Genomic DNA, 16,143 nt, shown 5'->3' with positions numbered 1-16,143 from the left:
TTGCACAGACAAGAGCCCTGCAAACGTGTGGCATTCACAATGTACCTGCAGTGTTACTAGAATCACATTAGTAGTGGGATGACGGGAGCCCATGCCACACATAATGAACAGAACTTGCACCATATGTAGCAGTTATGTAGTGCAGATTAGAATGGGCAAACCAGGAGTTGGTCTGATTGGCAGCTGCATTGATAAACAGCTCTCTAATAAGCTGTGGATAGGAACATCCCATCCATGACTGACTCTGACAGCTATCCTGCACTGCTTCAAAGCAACACATCCACTCTCCTCACTCCAGCACCAGGCCTCATTTTCACGAACTGCTTCAGAAATAAAAGACATGGTTGGCAGCCATCTCAACCGCCAAACCGACCGCAACACCCACCCACTTTCTCTGGTACAATACATATACAAGAATAACACTACAGTTTGTTGACACTGGGAGTTTCCTTCACATGGTAATTGCTTGATCTGTCTGAGAAGTGATAGTAATGAATACAGTAGGTAACCTCTGTTGGCTTGGAAAAGCATGACTAGAGTGGCTTCTCCTGTGGATATGGGAGAGGGCAGTGAGATGTTGTGGAGAGAGAGGCCAGTGCAGTATGGTAAGAAATCAAATACATAGACATGTTGTTCATAAAACACACGTGCTCTGCTTGGTACATTGCTGGAAGCGCCTTGTAGGGGAGTCTGAAATACAGTCAGCTTCCCCAGGCTCTGGTGCTAGTGAGATATGTTAGTGGCTAGCCTTCTTCATCAAATAGCAACATATACAGCACTGCACTGTACACCCATGTGCTTTATATTGCCAAAAGGGATTGCATTGCTTTAGAAATAATCATAGTAAAAATGATACATACATTGCAGAATGTATGTATCATCTTTATGCTGTTATGGTGATGTACAAGGACTCGAAGTTTGAGTTTCAGCACTCTACGATTGATCAATGTAGATTATGACAAATATCAAGGGTGCTATGATAGAAAGAAGACACCACAAATCTGATTAACAATTCTCAAATGCAGAGTAAAGACAGTGTCTGCAATGGCCCTACATCTTGTAATGTCCATGTTACAACACGATAAATAAAATCTATATACAGTACATTTATGAAATATAATCCATTGCAAACTTTTACTTCCATTCTCTTAACCTCTTATTATTATGATACAGCTTTGTTTGAAATGCTTAGAGCAAAAAGTCCTGACCTATTGCTGGCATCCTCTACTGTTGGTGTGTTTATGAAACAACAACAAAAAACAGAACAAATATCTACAGCATGTTGTAAACATAAAGTACTGACAGGGATAATCTCTTTTGTTCTGTGACCAGGGTAGCACAGCCTAAATGTCAAAAATCTTCACTTGAACCAGTGTGTGCAGCAGGTGAGTATTCTCACCTACAGAGAACCTTACCAATGTTTCTCACCTCAAACCTCACCTGAAGTCAGTTTGCTAGGTTAGGCCAAGCTGAGCTCACGGGCAGTCACATAGCTCGTTAGAGTTGAGGAGGGGAAAAGACCTGCCTCAGTCGTGTGTTTTCAGATGGGAGAGGAGGTACAGTCTATACCCAGCTTAAAGAAATGTACTGAACTCTGAAAGTAAAGTCTGAAAAAGTCTTGTTTGCATGCAGTTCTCTAACAATGTGCATTTGTTTTGTTTTTCTTAATTTGTAAATTAGATTAAAATTTGCACAACATTTGGATGGAAACCTAGCTACTGGCTTACAGCAGCAGTCACATTGTTATATGATTATCATACCATTCTGATACTGTCAGAATTTTGTCCCAGACTATCTTTGGTTGCAAAACCATACCAACAGCCATCTTTGAGCCTCTCTCACTGTGCAATGTACTGTAGGACCACCATTTTAGAGCCAAAGGCAATATCATCACATTTCTTTCCAATGTTCGTCTTTCATCAAGGGTAGCCCAAAACCGCACAGTGTATACCCAGTTTAAGGAGGTATTTTCGGCTTCCCTGTTTTTGAAAACAAAAATCCAATCATTATTACAAACACTGTATGTGAGTCACGGTTGGCTTAGGCTTGAATGGCCATGAAACTCCCAGTCAAATCATCAGTACAAACATGAACTACAGCATTGCAAAATATCTTGTTCTTTGGTTTAAAAAGCATAAAGTACAAGGCTGTGTATGCAAGACATTTGGTGGGTAAGTTAGCTACTGTACCAGTCCTAAGGTGCATGACAGCAAGAAACATCTGCTAACAGAGCTTACAGTTATGTTGTGTGCTCAGCCGACAGTGGGGGGAAGCCAAAGGTTACTTAGTTGAGAAAGCTGAAAACACAAAGGTGAGCACATGTAAATATATATTTTTTTAAATCAGCTAACCCGAGCTGCTGTGTTTTTGCTAATCTTGTAATAGCCTACAAAACAAGCTAAAACAAACTACTGCTGTCCCGTTTTGATAAACATGTGAATGAACCAGAAAGCTAATCTTAGATTGTAAATTAAAAGATTGACTCCTCAAACTGAAACAAATATGTAACCAAATATAAAAATGCATGTCTGAAGAAATGTTTCCATTGAGCCTCCAGTACCACTAAGTTTGAACAGAATACATGTGACAGCATTGTATAATTAGGTTTCATTATAGTTGAAATACATACATCAGAATACCATTACATGTGGTAAGAATTGTTAGCAGGATTATAACTTGCTGACTAACTGTGGACAGTCAACACTTGCTTGCAGCCATGTCTGTCGCTCTGTCATAAAAGCTGCAGTGTGTGGTTGGCACACCCACGATGGCTTTAAGGTGTGGAAGCAGAGCTCACAGCACACACACTGCATCCCACGGTAGAGGAGGGGTGACTTTTTGAGCTTTAACCCCAAATGTTTTCTCAAAAGCACAACATTTTATAGATTTTTAAAATCATTTCAACTTTGTGTCATTTCCCATCAGTCTCTCTGACCGGACCGGCAAATCAAATGGGGGGTTATTGTGTGTGTCGTGTTGCATTCAGTCATTTCATCTCAGTGAGCAAACTTGTGTAGTGAAGAGCCAGGAAGAGGGAAGAATTGGTGAGAAGAGGACAGAAGTGGGAATCCGGATTTGAGTAGTGAAGAAGAGAGAAAAAAAGCCAGGAGTGAAAGAGAAAGTGAGGAAAGAGAATGACTGAGAGAACAGGAAGTAAAATGTGAAAACTTGTGGAACAGGTGAAGAGGGACAAAAATGTGATGAGGAGAAAGGAGTGAAGAACAGAGGAGTAAACGAGAGCAGAGGTGCCAGGAGAGAATAAGATCTTTTTTGCATCTTAAGTTCATGATTAGAAATCTTAATACTTTTTTTTGTTTTATATTTTTCTTCTTGCAGTAGAGGACATTAAACAAATGGAGCTGAGAGAATGAAAGACGTTATGAAGAGAAGAGGAGGACAGTTAAAGTACCATAAAATAATAATATATGCCCATGTTGTTTATGCTACTATGCTAGTCCCTAAAAAACATAATATAATTTGAATAAATGTTCTTCTGTTGTATTGGTCTAATACTTAATTTAGAGTATTGAAGACCACATTTACTCAGCACTTCTGGCTATACTCAATTTGCAATTAGAGCAGCCCAGATTATTATGGGATGGATTCAAATGCAGCAGATTTGTCAGTTTAACATTGCTTCTGTAAACTCTACTCCTGCATAGAAAAATAAAAATAGGTTTTCAGATTAGTAATGCTTTATACACCAAATTCCCACCCTACCGATGTTATAAATATGAAGCAATAGTTATTAGTAGTTATTTGTGTCCCTTTTTAGGTGGCAGAGTGAAAATGTGTCACTGTTACAGTTTTTTGCGTTGTTTTTTCTTCTGGGCAACTATTATGTTTTCCCCAAATGATGTACACATTTTTAGGCCTTCTGTTATTTCAAATGGCTTGAAAATTAGTGCATATAGCTGCCATAAATGGAAAAACACATAACCTGGGGGAGCCTATGTTTCATGCATTGAATGTCTACATTTCAGTATTGGCTATTATTAGTTCAATAATGATGTTTTATAATGTGACAATGCTGTGGTTAAGGTCTGGTTTGGTTTAAACACTGAAACCACTTGGTTAGGGTTAGGAACAGATCATGGTTTGGGTAAAAAAAATAAAAAAAAAAGCATCTCCAAATATCTCAACGTCTCTTTTCAGTTGAAATGGGAAGTGGGTCGTTGTCTTGAATAGTGTTTTGATGCTTTTACAACTTTCCATCTAACCAAGTTTCTAGCCAAGCACCAAGACCCATGCTCCTCCTAATAAGACTGTTGGCTCATGTAGATGTCATCTGAACTACACTTTAAATGTTAATATGATGATATGATATGATATGATATGATATGATATGATATGTGTTGTTGAATTGTTATAATGCTACGTTTTACTCAGTGCTCGGCTCAATCTACTCAACACTGAAACACACTTCTGGACCTGTATTTAAACTGCCATCTGCCATTCTGCTATCTTACATAATCACTTAGTCACCTAGGTTACCCTATTGATATTTCTTTCCTCTTGTCTTTATTTGCATAATTGGTACAGTAATCTAGTTACATTACATCTAGATTACTGATTACATTTTTTAACAATGAATCAGAAAATGTATCAGATTACATCCTAAAAGTAACCTCCCCAAAGCTGTCAAACAAACACGTCAAATTAACATAAAGTGAAACATAATGTTAACCTTATGTTACAGTTACGTAATGTTAGACCTATGACAGGAGAAAAGTGCATAAATATAAAGAGACAACTTGGAGCTATGTGTGCGTGTGTATGAGTGAGAGAGGTGAAATCAAAACATGACCCCCACCCCTTTTTTTTTTCCTACCCCACAGATGTTGAAGACCTGTGATGACAGGGATGGACCAGTTCAAATAAAGCTAGTGCATCCCAGCAGAGTATTTCAACAGCTCGTCTAAGTGCTTCTGAGTACAAAAGTGAAACCAAAAGAACATCAGACAAAGGAGGAGGGCACAGCAAAATGGACTGAGTGCACAGGATTACTGGTCACAATGACTGAGGGTGAGGACTTTATTGTTAATGATGGAAACAGTAAAGGTTATCTAATTATTCATGGAGTGTCGGCCTGATGCTCACTGATGATATTTTGTTATTGTCTGACATTATCTTCTGTGAAAAAGCAAGGCCATAATACATGTTTATTTTATATGAGACTTATTTTTATTTGGTATTTGATTTTAAGATTATTAAGGACATGTTTCATATCACAATATTTAAAATGGTTCAAACCTTAATACCAGTTTAGTATAACAGGTAAGCAGACGTTTCCTGCAGGAGTCTATAATGAGTTTGTAGAGCAATCTGTGTACATACGGGAAATTCATTGCAAATTCTAGAAAAACATCTAAATAATGCATTGCAACTAAATCTACAGTAGATTTAGGATTAGGGTTAAAATGTGATGGAATTTATTCAATGACAACTAAAACAATATAGATGACTAAAACATGACTAAAACTAAATGGCATTTTAGTCAAAAGACTACGACTAAATCAAAATTAGCTGTGAATGTTGACACTGAAAAGCTTTCATCTAATTTGTTTAGAACTTGCCGGGCGCTTTAAATAATTAGTTGGTAGCTCAATGCAACACTTGCAAAGACTGGATAACCAACATTAAGTGAATCAATAAATATCTAATGAAGAAAAGACACAAGGTCATGTATGTGGAATATGAATATTTCCCCATAAATTGTTTACTCTAATACATTAGCTCATTGAATCAGAGGGTCCTTGCCCTCTCAGATTCTTCTCTAAAATACAGCTTTCTGTTTTTGTTCTTGTTTTTTTTTTTTTTTTTGTGTGTGTGTTTTTACCATGGATAGAGTGGTCAGGGCAGGAGCATAGAGTAAAATGAACACACACACTTTGCCCAGCTGGCAGGTCACTACACAACTGGGAGCCCTTAAAATGAGTGCAACCTTTGAAAGAACTGTTGTTTGCTGAACCAAAAAAAAGCTGTGGTCACAGTGGAAAAGAGAGCACAAGTACTTTTTCTTGTAAGCACTGAGATATCACAACCATGGACCTGCTGCTGATATTGCCTGTCAGTCTGGCAAGGTCATTTGACAAAGGCTTACAGAAGAATCAAGCATCTTTGGATTACAGTTGGCATTGTTCTCAGCTTTGCTTGCCAGAATGCATTCGTGAAAGCACTTCTTCCTCCCGTCGTTTGTGCCATGTGGCCTCTGTTAAATCAAAATGTAGACTAAATGGAAGGGGTGAAGGGAATGAGGCGTTCTCTATAAACTTCAGTTGTTAAAGCTGAACCCTTCACTATTATTAGAATTTTCATGCTGTGATTTTAATTGCATTTCAATTAAATTCAGACCCACAAGCATTTTGCAAATAAAGTTAGTTATAGGCTAAATCAGTCCTTGGCTAAGAAAGGAGCAAGGACACAAAATACAAACACATTACCATGTTTTTCTAAACCAGTCATTTCCACGGTTTGAAAATGAGTTTGCAGCATTGATCACAAAATAATACCCCAATTAACTAAGTTTAATAACTATAATACAACTTTAAAGAGAAATGTAGTATGTATTGACAGACAATTTTGATGCTATGTTCCCTTTCAGTTGAATTTAAATTGAATATATTAGTAAAAACTGTTTTAGGAGGAATGTAATGTTTGTCAGCTTATCTTTTATCACTATATTTACTCACTTGGTCAAAGCAAGTGTTTGGAAAATGGTTATTCACCCTCCACCTTGACCACCACAACCTGACAGACGCTGAACATCAGCATTAAACATAAATCACTAATGCAGGATAGTCAGAAAATAATGATTGAATTGTGAATTACTAGTTTCATTTCCTTTTTTAATGGCTGCTTTTTAAACTCAGATCTTAGACTTAAGTATGCCTAAAAAATGTGAATGGAAATAAACGAAGACAGATTGTCCTTCAACATTTGGACGGTTGGATTTGATTGAATATTCTGTTGCTATAGCAATGCACAACAGTTAAACACTGTTACTGCCACCATTTTGTCATATCTGTGACTAAACAAATGTTGGCAAACATCCTATATCTGCTCTCCAAATGCCTTTGTCTAACATATGAAGGTATTCTGTTTGGATTGTGGGACTATAAACCTGCCTCTTTAGTTAGTCTTTAGATAAGAATGTTTTCTGGTCACCATTTCATTTATTTAATCATTTATTTTATTGTAGTCATATTTTTAAAATATTGTATCCCCCGTTGTCTATTATATTGTTTTTATACTCTGCTTTATTGATTTTATTATTACATTTGGGAGAGGGCGCAAACCATAAATAATGTGAATCTTAGAGACACATGTTCTCACCTTCCTCAGAGTAGAAACATTTTGGCCTATGCCCTAGCTTGTCATCAGATCTTATTCTGTTCAACACCATGCTTAGATTTAGTCCATCAGCTAATCCCCAAATATCTAGCATTTACTGTTTATCCGTATCTATTTGACAGCTTTAAGGGAGGAAGAAAAAGAAAAACTTTTTTGATGATTATCAGGGAGGAGTTTAAGACAGAACATTTTTGGATCCTGGATATCCTTAACTTATTCCACTTGTGCATATTTAAGGCTAAATAGCTAAATGAGGGCTGATATAAAAATGGAGATAGAGGAAAGAACAAGTTGCGATTCTGATACCTTAGTGCAGGCCCTGAGGCCACTGCTCCTCTGCCTTCCAGTGGGAGGCAGATAGAGTCATCATTAGAAAAGGCTTGAGAAAGAGAGCGGGTATCAAACAGAGAGAGAGAGGGAGAGAGAGGGAGAGAGAGAGAGAGAGAGAAATAACAGGTTTAAACTCAACTCCCTGCTCTTACCAATTCTGTTTGAACTCACAGCCAATTTTGCATGCTTGCGCAGACCTTCGCCTAAGCCAGAAGAGCCCAGCGCTTCCGACATCTAACCCCTGTGTTCAACCTGTGGAGCTGACGCCTTCCTCCCTGCCTCAACTGCCTGCTTCAGAACAGGGGCCAAAGTTGAGGGAGAGAAGTTGAAACACCCCTTAGCTCTAGTAATCACCTGTGGCATATGCTTCCTTTTCTCTGCTGCTTGCGTGAGACAGTTTTAGCCTGAAGATAAGTGGTTTTACAATGGTAAGCGCAGCAAAGCACATTTTGACGAAATGTGTTGAATGGCAAGTAGAAATGCACAATGGTTTTTAAAAATGAAGCTAACAGCTCACATTTTATTTCACACATGGATATTGTGAGAGCACAGTAATTGATGTCATTATTGCGGTGACAGAGAAACTCTATTAATCTTACATATGCGCATACTCTTTCAACAAGTTAGCATTAAAGGGGAACTCTATTTTAGACATCAAAGTCAGTTTGGTCTTGGGGAGTACAACTGCCCATGTGAGAAAAAAAAAGATGGATAGAGAGAGTGATGTCATGTAAGGCAATATTGGTTGGGGCTGAAGACTACAGGTTTGAAAATAAAAAAAATCTGTGGGTGTGGAGTTAGAAAGAAATGACCTCTGTAGCCCACACTTCATCTTTTCTTGAGGCAAGCAGCTCAAGGCTACATTAGTGGCGTAAGACACCTGTATCACCATTGTCACCCTGAAGTAGGAGCTTAACATCAGCAGCCTCACAGAAAAGGCTGAGCAGAGGATGTACTTTCTGTGGCAGCTGAAGACATTTAACCATCTCTGAGTCCATCATGGCGTCCTCCGTCTCCATCTCATGTGCTGCTGCTATTGCCAAGGACAAGGGCAGACTGCAGCATATCATCCTCTCTGCTGAGAAGGTGGTCGGCTGCAACCTGCTGCACTCCAGGACACTGAGGTGAGCAGGAAAGATCATGGCAGCTCCTCCCACCCTGGACATAAACCTTTTGAAACGCTCACCTCTGGCGAGAGGCTGCGGTCTATCTTGACCAAAACAAGGACAAGGGCCCCCACTGAAAGGGATTAGTTACATGTTATATTACACATATTAAGAGCTATGGGACAAATGAATAACATAAAATCAGCTATTACAAACAAAGATATTGTATTAATCATACATGTGGGCATTAATCAAAATATTTACTGACACCTAACATTTGGCATAAGCTCATGAAAAGCTAGAAAGGCTTGCATTATTGTGACGTTACGGATATCCATACCATCCATCCGTACCTTATGGTAGGAAGCTACTGTACCCTTAGCATGAATGATAGCATGGCAATACCTTGAAACCATTAAATCCATATATTTTGTACAAAATCACAAAAACTAATCATATCCCACAATACCTTGTTCCTGTTACAGCTAGGTGTTCAATTATCAAATTACAAGTGCTTAATCATTCTTGTGATGTGTTCATTGCATGACAAGAGAATATAAAAAGTATAAAGTGCAAGTCTCCTTCAAAAAACTTACAAGGCACACTGTAGTGTTTGTGTAAAAAATAAAACCTTCATTTCACATTGCAGAGTTTTAATGACCCTACAAGAGCTTAATATTGCAGAGCAATGTCACATACTTTTCCTTCCTTCTGCTCATGTCAACTCACCAACTTTACATGCCAGATGCCTGTTTCCACTTTGGAGGGGGGGCTCTAAATAAAAGACCCATAATATTACAAAAGGGCACTGACAAAGCAGATTTCATCAAGGGGTTACCTTATTAACAGACCTTCCTAAGAGTCATTAACTTTAGGTCTCTCAGATCAGTCTCTAAATCTCCCAGGTTTCATTGTTGAAACTGTGTGGAAACAATTGAAGTTAAAAAACAAACCTGTATTGCAGAACCATTTCCGGTGAGGTGTGTGTCCTTGACAAAATGTGAGGTATGTAGGGTTGTTAGTGGCTGCTCTCGCCAAACAATGTTTTATTTATTCATGGCATATAGGAAGTTGATTTATGCCTGCTTTGTTTATTAAGGAGCGCTCACGAAACAGGATGTCCGGTTGTCAGAGGCTATTTTACACGTCCATACACGGAACTGACCACTGGAAATATTTTGAAACTGCAAGACTGCAAGTAGCATTACTGAAAACTCATTGTAATAATCCCCATGACATGATGGAAACAATTTGATCCTCTAAACTCAGTTTGAACTTTTAGTTAATAAAAATGTCCGGACAGATTTTATGGAGCTCAGACACATACTTAGGACAGCCTTTAAATTGCTTTAAATTATTTAATTGCTAAACTTGGAATCTGTGAGTAACAGCTTTCCAGTCTGATTTTGAGAAAATACAGAACATTAGTTACATTAGTTACATTAGATCCTGACTGGTCCTGTTGCCACACTGGGAGATTAAAATAACTAATGAAGTTTCCTTAAGACAGATACGTGTCCATCCACTATCCTGCCCCCCACACTCTTTGTTTCAGCACACCACTTCCTGCACTAAACTTTGGTGGAAACAATGTGTGAAATTGTCCAATACCGACATAAATACCAGGGATATTGTGCTGGTCCAAAATCCCACTGCAGAATATATACAGACTTTTTATTGCTATATTATGGAGTGGAAGTTATACATCAGATAACCTGACCTTTCTTGATAGTCTACACTATACACTCCAGCCCAATTTCTTCACCAGATTCTTGCAGGATATTTACTGCTCCATGAGAAATCTAGTAACTGCTAACTCAGACATTGAGCAGCAGATTGTTCTGCTTGTACCACCAAACAAAGCTCCCCAACAGATTCTTACCATCTTATTCTTCTTGCCCTAGTGATGTATCCCACAAGAGAAAAGGAATGAAGCGACAACTCCTGGAGGTGGCAAAACCCAGAGTTGGATCTCAAATTAGAGGAGCTGTGAATGAACAAGAGAGGTGACACATAGATCCATGAGTCACTCCTTGGTATGTCTAACACTGCTCTAAAGCTGAAGGAAACTCTGTCGGTTTGAGAGTAAGTCATTTATTCTATGGTTGAGGCACATCCTCAAATTATAGAAGTACAATCACAATGTTTGCTTTCATACAAAGTTCTGATTTACTGCTCAGACCCAGTTTTGGGTGATGTTATGAGATTGATTGAGGAATTTTATGTTATGTTATTTTACAGATATAATATTTGTTTGCACAATATTTGGCACATGATGCATGAGAGGGAGAAAGATGAGTCAGTGGTGAGTCAAAGGTGCTAAGCAAATAAAGTGTGATGATGTCATGATAGCAATAACTATTTTTTGTTCTCTAACAGGCTGATGATTTTCAAACAGACAGATTTGGGCACTCTCCCCCACTTTTCAGATTGAGTTCACATATTTTCACATGGATTTGATATTTTAATTATTATTAATTATTATTATTAGAGAGTCTAAGTCAGACTGGACAAACAGAATAAGAAGACATTAAGTTGGGCCTATCATTCAATTCCTATTTACTTACATGCTTTATATAAAGCCTTATGTTGGATATTAATTAATTCATGCAGTTAGACTGAAAAAATGAAAAAAAAACTGAAGAGAGTTCTCAGTGTTTTCCATTTTATTAATCTAACTTTATTTTCATTGTGTATAAGAGATAACTGGAACAATATATCACAGCGATCTAAGACAGTGGAAGAAGATGCACATATTTTCTCTGTGTATGTGTTTTCCATGTTATGGTCTTTGCATTGTGTGTGTGTGTGCGTGTGTGTGTGTTGACATACTGTATTAGAGGGATTCAATCTTAAGGTGTGTGCATCTCTGAGTGAATTAGCACATTAGTTTTCTTTTTCATTAAATGAAATACATGTTGTATTATTGCAACTACCTGTGCTCTCCAGAACACAATCAGTGCAATTGTTGATGCATTTAGTTGCGTTGTTCCCTCTAAGAACCGCGGATACTAGCTAACATTACTGGCAGAAATATAACTTCACTGAAATGCAGGTTGCTTCTCATTATTGTAATGGATCAAGCAGAGACTGAAAATACATTTCGTTGTAGTTTATGTTTTAAATGTAGTTTTTTTCTATTTATCAAGTTAAAGTCCTGTTTATTTCATGTAAGAGGGGCTTTCAGCTAATATTTCTCTCTCACCTGCATTGTTATCATAGCCCATAACAAGCAGGCCTGAGGTTGTTGAATCAGACCTGTTGAGAAAAAGGCTTCACTCCTTTGATCCTTACTCATTTCTCTTCACTCTTCAGGAATAGAGTCCTTGCTTATAATTAGAAAATAATTGCTGTAACATACTGAGCGTGAAGTAGGCATGGGCACATGCTTATTTGTACTAAAGGTGAACTGACTTACAGTAACTTTGTGTGGCTGTTTCCTTGGGAATTGAAGTGAATCATCTCATGCTGCAGTATAAGAGATGGCAATTAAAAATGTCATGCTTCCTGAAGATGAACTATCAAACCTTCAATATGTTTAAATGTGTGGAAATAAAATGGGATCTGTTTCAGGGCAAATGTACACTGAGCATAATTCTTCATCATTTCTTGGCTCAGGTACTGTGCTGTAGGTGCCATTTTGTTCATTTCATGTGATCTTTTAGAGAACAGACTTAGCAAATATTTTACGTGCTGCGTGTTAGCAAATCTCCACTCATGAATCATTTTAAGCTTGACTCCATGAACTTTGAAATTAAATTACATTTCACCACTTTAGAAACAGTATGGCCAGTTCATTGTTACTAAGGAAATAGATATTTTATTTAAATGTGTGAATACCCCTCCCCTCCCCTCTCCTTCAAAGCACATAAAAGGCCTTCCTTAGAGCCAGTGTTTGATTTGTCCGTTCTGGGCTACTGTAGAAACATGGTGGTGGAACATGGAGGACTCCATGAAAGGGGACTTGCTCCTTCTGTAGACATAAAGGGTTAATTTTAAAGTTAAGGTTTAACCACAATTTCCATGGGATTATACACTAATTTAAACATGATGAATATTATATTCCATTTCTTCCAAGTCTGTTCCACCAGTTGCCACTAAATTCTACACACTTATATTTTAAACACTTTACACAGACAAATGAGACATTTTCTATTATTTGTAGTTGCTGTGTATCTCAGTGAGGTCGGCGGTGCTGCAGCTGAGGAGGGGCTGAGTGTGCCCAGCGGCTGTGTCCTCACTGATGCAGTCCAAACTCAAAGAGACACCATTTACTCAATTAATGAGGTTGCCTAGGAGTAAAATAAATCAGACTTGCTTTATATGACATAAGCTGGACATTTAAAGATCTGCTTTATAAATAGGGTTATACTTTGCCATACTTAGTGTTTTTACAATCGATGCATCACATCCACATGCTGGCACATGGCAGTAACATTTGGCTTAGATGCCAAGGAATAGGGGTCACTGCTGGGGCCAACACAACCATTAGCGTCAGGGTAAAGCCACATTATGTAGCAGAGCACACAGCCCTCACAATTTTGTAAACCTTTTCATGCTTGTATAAAAGTTTTCTGCCTGTGGAATAGAGGCAACACCATCTGCCCTTCAGAAGCCTGATGGTGCACAACAGCGTGTGCCTGGAAATGCCTGGCAAAGGCACAACTTGTAGTTTCTTTCCTCTGAGCTGTGTGGCTTGGAGAAAGGGGTGAGCAGCCACTACTTGAGGGGACCCACTGTCGCCTGCAATGTTACTAACTGGGCACTGCAGTAGAGAAAAATTGCAATTGATTTAGAATTCCTAAATTAATCATTCGTTCCTAGAAGCCAGCCAGCTTACACAGCTCCTGCTTCGAGTCTGTGCCCATCATTGCTGTTTCTCCATATGAATGACTCATGGGTTGACCCAGGCCACCAAACCACTATTAGCAAGTACCATGTCTGTATCACATATGATTTGGACAGTCTCTTTGTAGACATTTTAGAATGAAAATGCTTTTGATTAATAAACACAGATTCATTCTCACTTAATGCTCTTATAGCAACATGAGGGCAGTCAATAGCACATTACATTACATTTCGGAAACTGGACATTGCTGCAAATGGCACTTCCTGTTCACCCACCATGTGTAAAACCTTATGTAAAAATGTGTGAAACTAGGTATAACTCGTAACACATCTGGCATCCTTAAGAGCCATTTAAGTTAAATGGCTCTTAAGGATGAACTTTAAATGATTTAAGGTTTCTTATGTCCAAAATAGTCGTCACACGTAGCAACTTGTTTTCCTTTCCTTCCACATCCAACGAAGATAACTACTTAGCGTCAAACATAAATACAGCTTTCTTTACTTTTAGCCAGTTTTGCTGTGAATGTGTATTTTGTCCTGTCAGTTATCTGAAACACATTGTCAACATCTATTTTCTCCATCACCAATGGCTGATGAGATGCCTTGTTTAAACTGTCACTTGTTAGGCCTAAAAAACAGATGATGGTGCTTAGCAGTGCTGAAAGCATGATGCACGTTTACTGAATTTCAAATGGCAACAAAATCTCCCCAAAACTCAGCCGTTTGTTTTCTTGAGCTATTTAGATAAATAAGCCAGTTCTTCAATTATTAAAATTGTTGCTGATTCATTTCTGCCAATAGTCTAACAAATAATCAAGTAGTCTTTTCACCTTTACAAAAATCACCTGAAACCTTTAAAACTTAATGTACTGCTTATTAGCACATTGAGGGATATTAAACACTTTAGGCAGAGAAATGTGTTAACTTAATTAACAAAATTAATTAACAGCTTACTAATGACCTAAATGGGTTTTATATGATACCAATTATATAATCTATTATATAATCTTTTTGTAAAATTGCATACCAGTAAAAGTTAGGTTGGCTTCATATTAATACTCAGAGAGAGGCTTAAATGAGCAAAGTGCCAATTTGCCATTGAAACTTACAGGTGCAGCTAAATACATGGAAAGCAGAGAAAGACCTGACAAGTAATGCTCATTGCGTTCTTAAGAGATAGCATACTGTGTGGAATGCATTTGACTTTCCTTTCTATCAAAGAAGGCAAACATCTGGGGGGCAGAACATCCACTATGTGCTCTCTATACACATCCACCCACATGTAGAGCGTCTACTTACTTTGCCGACATGGTGTGTAGTGAAAAGGAGCCTCTATTACAAATGGTTCTATTAAGTGCCCTCAATGGAAGATTTTTAAGTAGCCTTGTGGTAATGATGGCTCCCACCTTCTCTCTCTGCTCACTCTCTTACTCTCTCACGCCTTTCCTCTCTTTTCTGTCTTTTTCTTTGCTCCAACCGACCCTGAGAGCACTAAAAGACACTTGTCTCCTCATCTCTTTTCAACAACTGAGAAAAGAAGATGCCTTTTCTCTCTTATTCTGCCCCCTTATGCATATCTTGGGCACTTTTAAAAAGGGGCCTTCAGAATTTAGCAGGGCTGTTTTGTATTCAGCCTGGCCAGCTTATGGAAGGGATGAATGCAGATCAGTGCTTTTACACGAGAATGTTTGATAGATCCAAAAATCCCTCGTAGAAATGATTATGAATTCTGGGGGAATCTTGGGCCCTGTTTGAATAGGGCGAGCTGTAGGCTGATTCCACTGCTAAGAAGAACAGAGGAGATCAGCCTTCATTGTCAGGCCTGACAAGATTAAGCCGACTCAAAAAGCTGATCAAACCAAGCCAGATTCTGCGTGGCGAGGCGAGAAGTGGTGGCATAGGTGGCTGCTCTGAGGTGTAAACAGAGTTCTGACATTGACAGGGACACTTCATCTCACCCTGCAGGGCCAGACAGAGGCCGTACCCCCCCTTGCAGCACCGCAACCACACAACCACCTTGTGAGGAGACGCGATGACCATGAAATCCTTATCTCCGTCACTTCAGCACTAGCAGATATTGCTTCACAGTGGCATGCCTGCTACAGTAAAATAAGTGGCAGTCAGGTTTTATCTGTCTGCAAAGGGATGAGTCAACTGGTTCTGTTTCATTTTCTGCAAAAGTGATCATTATCTTTAACCTCATTATTCCGGTGGACCCATATGTACGTTTTCTGAGAAATTTCCCTCACCTCAGTTGCTGAGTTTTCTTCTCTTTTTTTAGCTGTGTTAATAACTGTCGCCTGGTAATGAATGTGGTTATTAAAGGAACAGCTGTACAGAATGGTACAAACATAAATTGGAATTTCTGCTGGAGCAGACAACCCATTTAATAGCATAATGGATAAATACATCTCATTTGAAATGTCATCTCATGCACCCCTCACCCATCTTCACTTATTCTGTTTTATGTGTGGTCTCTTATGACCAGCCATGCTAGTTGATTATA

This window comes from Scomber japonicus, chromosome 8 (assembly GCF_027409825.1).
Source record: "Scomber japonicus isolate fScoJap1 chromosome 8, fScoJap1.pri, whole genome shotgun sequence".
Taxonomy (NCBI): domain Eukaryota; kingdom Metazoa; phylum Chordata; class Actinopteri; order Scombriformes; family Scombridae; genus Scomber; species Scomber japonicus.
This window is presented reverse-complemented; position numbering follows the sequence as displayed.